The sequence below is a fragment of the Ixodes scapularis genome, unplaced genomic scaffold (genome assembly GCF_016920785.2).
Source record: "Ixodes scapularis isolate PalLabHiFi unplaced genomic scaffold, ASM1692078v2 PGA_scaffold11__112_contigs__length_91849675, whole genome shotgun sequence".
NCBI lineage: Eukaryota > Metazoa > Arthropoda > Arachnida > Ixodida > Ixodidae > Ixodes > Ixodes scapularis.
Window position 1 is genome coordinate 80,238,868 of NW_024609837.1, and position 5,890 is coordinate 80,244,757.

Genomic DNA, 5,890 nt, shown 5'->3' on the forward strand with positions numbered 1-5,890 from the left:
CCGGCGGAAAAACCCCAGTGTCAGAGACCGTATCGTCCAACCAAGATTCGGTCCCCATAACAATCTGTGGATTTAAAGTCATTATTAAAGATGCAAGCTCATCAACTTTATTCATGATGCTACGGCAGTTAACAACCAGAGCCGTAGGTTTCTCTGGCATATCAACAATGTCATCTTTGCTTGGTCTGTTGATAGGAGGTAGGTGTCGTCATTCTGCTACGATCTCGGAATTAGTCGGACGATGTAGGACTGGTTGACACGTGTCGCTGTCCCAGATAAACGTCTGCCCATTTATTACTATCTTATCATAGTTCAAATAGACCCGGTTTTCTTTATTTTGCCTTTTCTCTTTTGGGTAGTTCCAGAGTTGCCGCCGTTTTTCTTGAACTAGGGGACTGAAGTCTTTCGAGACGCTGATCGGGGTATTTTTAAACCAAAATGCATTTCGCGTCACATTTTCTCTGGCTTTCCAGCCAGCGAAATGCGCAACGATAGGCCGATTTTTTCCATCTTTAAATGCTCCCACGCGGTGGGCTCTTTCGATCTCAACATTATCGGTAGATACGTTTCTTTAGAGATGTCCCTTATTAGTTTCTCAGATTCTTCCCATGTCTCTTTTCTGGAGTTGTCAGGAACACCAAAAAGTACTAAGTTTGATCGTCGACTTCTATTTTCAAGGTCGTCTAATTTGGCTCCAAGTTTAAACTCACTTTCTTCAACATGGGCCACGCGTCTTTCTAGTACCTTTGTCTTTGAAATTACGCCATCAATCTTATTCTCAAGATCAGCTTGCCTTTTTTCTATGCCTGTTAGCTTTACCAAAACAGTTGCTTGTCCAGACTGCAATTCTAAGAGTATGCTTTCAATTTTTCCCAACTGTTCAGTTTAAGCCTTAGACATGGGACCGGGGTTCGATTCTACGTCCCCTGCCAAGAGGACCAATGCTTCCGTGAACAAAAGACAGGAGTCGAAGAACAGGACTGTTAACTCATCAATCACCCCGACACCGAAAAGATAAGAATACCAGTGCAGCATGCGTTTGTTGATAGGGCACAACACTCTCACAAGCAGTAGATTACTTGTTCGATAGCACTTAGAGCATTTCAAGTAACCAACCTGATACATGAAGCAACGTGAGTACGGGCCGAAAGGAGTGCCGTGCCCCAGTGGTGCCGGACGAGGTAGCTCCCTTTTGTGGCAGTGGTGGGGCGAATCCGGAAGTGTCCCTTGGAGACTAGCCATCTGCCGGTCTTCAAGGAAACCCAGAAAAGTTTCTGTAGGCTCCGCTGGCTCGAATGGGCTGCCGGTTGACATTGTCGCAAATCCGGATAGTGGCGTCCATGGCTCTGAGATGAAAAACGCCACCGCCCCGTCGAAGTTCGCCGCGACAGCAAGGATCCCGGCGAGCACCTGATACATGAAGCAACGTGAGTACGGGCCGAAAAGAGTGCCGTGCCCTTAAAGAAAGTCGTATTTTTCTCCTACAATGTGCGAAGAAACGAAAGCGATCGCTGTAGCACGGCCTCGTCACGTGGGGGGAATAATGCCGTTACGTACTCCTCAAGATGGAGGTGCGACGTGGTTCACTCTCATAGGCCGCCGTGGTCGGCGTCGGGGATACCATCGAAGACCGCCACCAGTGATCCCTGAAGTAAGTGGGTAAGCGCGGGGAAAGTTTCTCACTCACCAAATATTTCGCGTAGCAACCGGATACTGCTAAGGTGGGATTTCACACAGCACTAGTAATGTTTGAAAACAAGTCTTTCAAGCAGACGACATGAAGATTCACCCTTTGTCGTTCCATTCTTAGCGGGACGGCAGAGCCGTTTGTAGACGTTCCCGAAAAAAAGTAACGATACGTTACATGTTACTTCTTAATAAAACGAACGCGTTACTGACGACCGTTACCTGAAAACAAAAGGAACGCGTTACAGTTACAGTTCCCGATAAAAAGTAACGCACGTTACTTTTGCGTTCTTTTCTTTAATCATGAATTAACGCGTTTCACTGTTTGGTGGTACAGGTATGAACAACCGCCATATCTCAAGAAACATTATGATCCTGCAGAAACTGAGCATAGTTACTTTAGATTTTTTTTAGGTTCAACCTAAACACTCACGAGAAAAACCGCAAAGATCGCATAAAGTCTAAAACTCAGATGCCTTGACGCCTAAAAATCACTAAAATAGGAAGTGGAATTTCTTAAAACCTTGGGAAGAAGTAACGAGTAAAGTAAGTACGTTACCGATTACTCTTTGAAAAAGTATTGAGTACGTTACTAGGTTACCGGAAAAAGTAACGCCGTTACTTGTGACTTGTTACTGCCAACACTTCGCGAGGGCTGCCCCCTTTGCTCTCTTCGCGCAGCACCTCCAACGGGAAGTCCGTACATTTCTTCTCCTCGCGGCAAAAGGGAAGAGAAAAAAAGGCTTTCCCATCTTTCACGCGCGCGTCGACGATAACCTATAAGGACGAAATCTCTGCAAAGTGCTGCCTGTAAAGCTATAGCTTTAAAATGACAAATTCGCAGAAGATATCGTAAATGCGTCTTCACGACTACCTATTCGAGCCGCCTGATCCGTATAACTTAGAACGGCTGAAAAGCTACAAGTCATTAAACGCGATGAATGATTTTGTGACCGTAAAGACATCGGTGATGGATACCTACCTCCCCCAGGTACCGAAGATACGCGCCGAGCTTCCCGGCAGGGGTCGCCAAAACGGGTGTTGGTGTGGGTACAGTGACTTAAAGGGGGTAGTGTAGTTACCGCGTAGCCTTTACCATGCATTGGGAACGGCCGATCCTTGTAAGACGGTGTAGGTGGCGCTTCTATCCGTAGCACCGTTAGGGTGCCTCCATCGGCCGGCAGATAGAGGCACCTTAACACGGTTTATAACTAATATAAATACATAAAAAACAAATATTTGTTTCCAGTGTACTTCAAAGAACATTATTTGTGTTCGTAGGTGAATAAAAATGTGAAACTAGCAGACGACAGTGCAGTCGACAGCTGCAAATCGGCCGGAGCTGGCCGGAGCCAAGCTGACCAAGCGGCCAAGCCGGAGCCATAGCCGAAACGACGGTGCTGCAAGCACCAGCGCCACCCGCGGCCGTCTTCCAACGCTGTGCCTCTTCTCCGGTTTCGTTCGTTACACTACCCCCTTTAAGCCACTGTAGTGTGGGTAATGGTTTTTTTAGCAAACGACCTTCTGAAGGTTTTATTACGCTTCCTTCAACATGACGCGAGTCTCTGCAGTGCACAATATTCTAATGTTTTTACTTGCTTGTTTTCATATTCAAGGTTTCTTTTTTTTCTATTCTCCAGAGCAACATATCACCTTGTGCCGTAATACATATACGTGCCGTAATGACGCGGTTGGCATAATAATATAAAATCAGTTCATAATAAAATCTGCACCCTTAACTGTAGTAGCGACGATTCAAACAAGAAAATGAGACGCCATAAGGTATTAGTCAGGGACATCCCAGAAAAACCAAATAAAACGTGCAAAGATACGACTGTTTAAGAGGCTTCATCCAGAAACACCTGTGTAAAGAACCGGGAGAGTTTGAACGTGGTCACCTCGTTGGCCGGGAGGGGTGGGTGGCAACCGGACCGATTGTGGTGCGTTTTCTTGACTACCGATGCAAATAGAACGTGTTGAATACTGCAAGCAAACAAACACCCTCCTGCACTTAAGGTCTCTATCTCAAAAGACTTTTCTCCTGGGGTTTGCCACCAATGGAGCAAAGTGTGGCGGTATAGTGCGCAGTTCAGAATTTAAAACATAAGAGTTAAACGTGTGTACGACAAGCTTTATGTCGGTGGAAATCAGTACGTGTATTGCCCTAAGGCTGATAAGAGTATTTTTGTTCAGAAGTTTCAAGCTGTGAATCAAGCGATGACGCGACAGTCTAGAAAAGTAGCTAGGTAGGATTGTGTTATATCACTGTTCTTGACGCGAACTCTCGAAGCCTCCTGCTTAAACAAGATTTTTTTTTTGTAAACTGTGCATGATTCAGGTGCTCAGATTCAGCTAGGAACCGAAACCTGGTTAAAGCCGGAGATTAGCGATGGCGAGGTTTATCTTAGTTAATCATTTCATTTGTTTCGTAACGACCGCACACGTTTCCCCAGTAGCGGCGTACTTATTGCTATCCGTAAAACTATGAATGAATCGCTGATTTCTGTAGAATGTGACTTTGAAGTTTTGTGGGTACGCTTAGATCACACTTCTTTGCCACATCTCGTTGGCGCCTGTTATCGCCCTCCGGGCCATGACAATAATTTCCTTGATAAACTGTACGTTTGCATGGAACACGTTTTTTTATTTCCCATTAGTACCTTTATTTTTGGAGGTGATTGTAATTGCCCTCTTGCAAATTGGAGGGAGGGTGTTGTTCTTTCTTTTTATGCGATTGGTACAAAAGCGTCAAATTTGATTAACGTGATGCATAGCTTTGGTCTCACTCAAAAATTGTCAAAGAACACACAAGAACAAATGCTCTATTGAACCTTGTTTTCCCCTCTAGTGCGGATCATATGCGGTCAGCTCGTAATCTTGTCAAGATCAGCCATCATAACATGGTTTTATTCGAAATGTCTTTGTCAATAATAAATTTAAAGACAAGTTCTAAACTCATCAATATATAAAGCAAGGTTAACGAAAGTACCCTAAACGAGGCTTTTGAGCAGTTTGCTTCAGTATAAGAACACCATTAAAATGAAACAACGGTGCAGTCGAACTCGAAATTACTAAAAGAGGAGTTTAAGCAGTTGAAGTCTATATTTTACCTCAAATCGTGTCAAAAAGAATGCTGAGCAACTTTGGTTTACGAAGACACTCCGAAAATTAAACTATATAAAAAGTGTTTCTTTGCCAAAGCTAAAAAAAAAAAACTAAAAAAACATTGTATTTGATTTGTCTAAGTGCTTAAACTGTTTTAAGGACCTCAAAAATAGCATAAAATTGCAAAGAACAAATATTTAAAACACGACCTGCTAAATTTATTTTAACCGATCCTAGGAAATTTGGGAAAACAATATGTCCGAGAATAGAAGAATCTCCCCCTAAGCTGAGCAACGATCTCAACGAAGTATTAACAAACCTAGAATGAAAGACCGTCTCAAAAAACTATTTTTCGTCCGTTTCCACCATAGATGACTTACCATTACCTTGTGATCCGATCTGAGACTGCTTAACATTTATTGCGAACCTATTTTCTTTGACCGGAATCGTATCTTGAATGCAATCGAAAAACTCTCCTGCAGCTCAGCCCCTATTGACGACAACATTTGCCCTAAACTTCTAAAAATAACCAAGCACATATGATCTTACCGTTTCCGTCGACTATTTCAATAATCACCGGACTCGGCTGCCCTCCGAAGGACAGGAGATTCGGGAGAGTTTTACATATCTTAAAATCCGGAAACAAGCAGGACCACTTGAATTATAGACCTATATTGTTGACATGTGTGCCATGCAAAATGTTTGAAGATGCCGTCTACTTCCCCATTTGAAACTATTTGTCAGAAAAATAAATTATTATGTGACAACCAGCATAGTTTCAGGTCGTGATATTCATGCGAAACCCAGCCTTATGAGTTTGTAACCGATTTGCGTAACAAGTTTCATTCATCCAAACCCACTGATGCCATCTTCATAGATTTCTCTATAGCATTTGACACGGTACCTCAGCAGCGACTTCTATACAAACTTTCTGAACTGAACATCCATCCATCTATTATGCTCTAGATAGTCAAATTCTTAACTATCCTTGAGCAAGCTGTTCTCCCAGGGCAGGCCAGATGTCCAAGCCTGCCAGTGCTCTCGGGCGTCCTTCAGGGACGCGTTCTCGGTCCGCTTTTAATATTTGTTTTTTATATTA

The 5,890-nt window shown here is 43.5% G+C and overlaps 1 pseudogene; it reads right to left on the reverse strand.

Annotated features, from left to right (window-relative positions):
- Positions 1–208: 208 nt before the first annotated feature.
- On the reverse strand, positions 209–1,419 carry LOC120839091 (annotated as a pseudogene).
- Between the last annotated feature and the right edge of the window lie 4,471 nt (positions 1,420–5,890).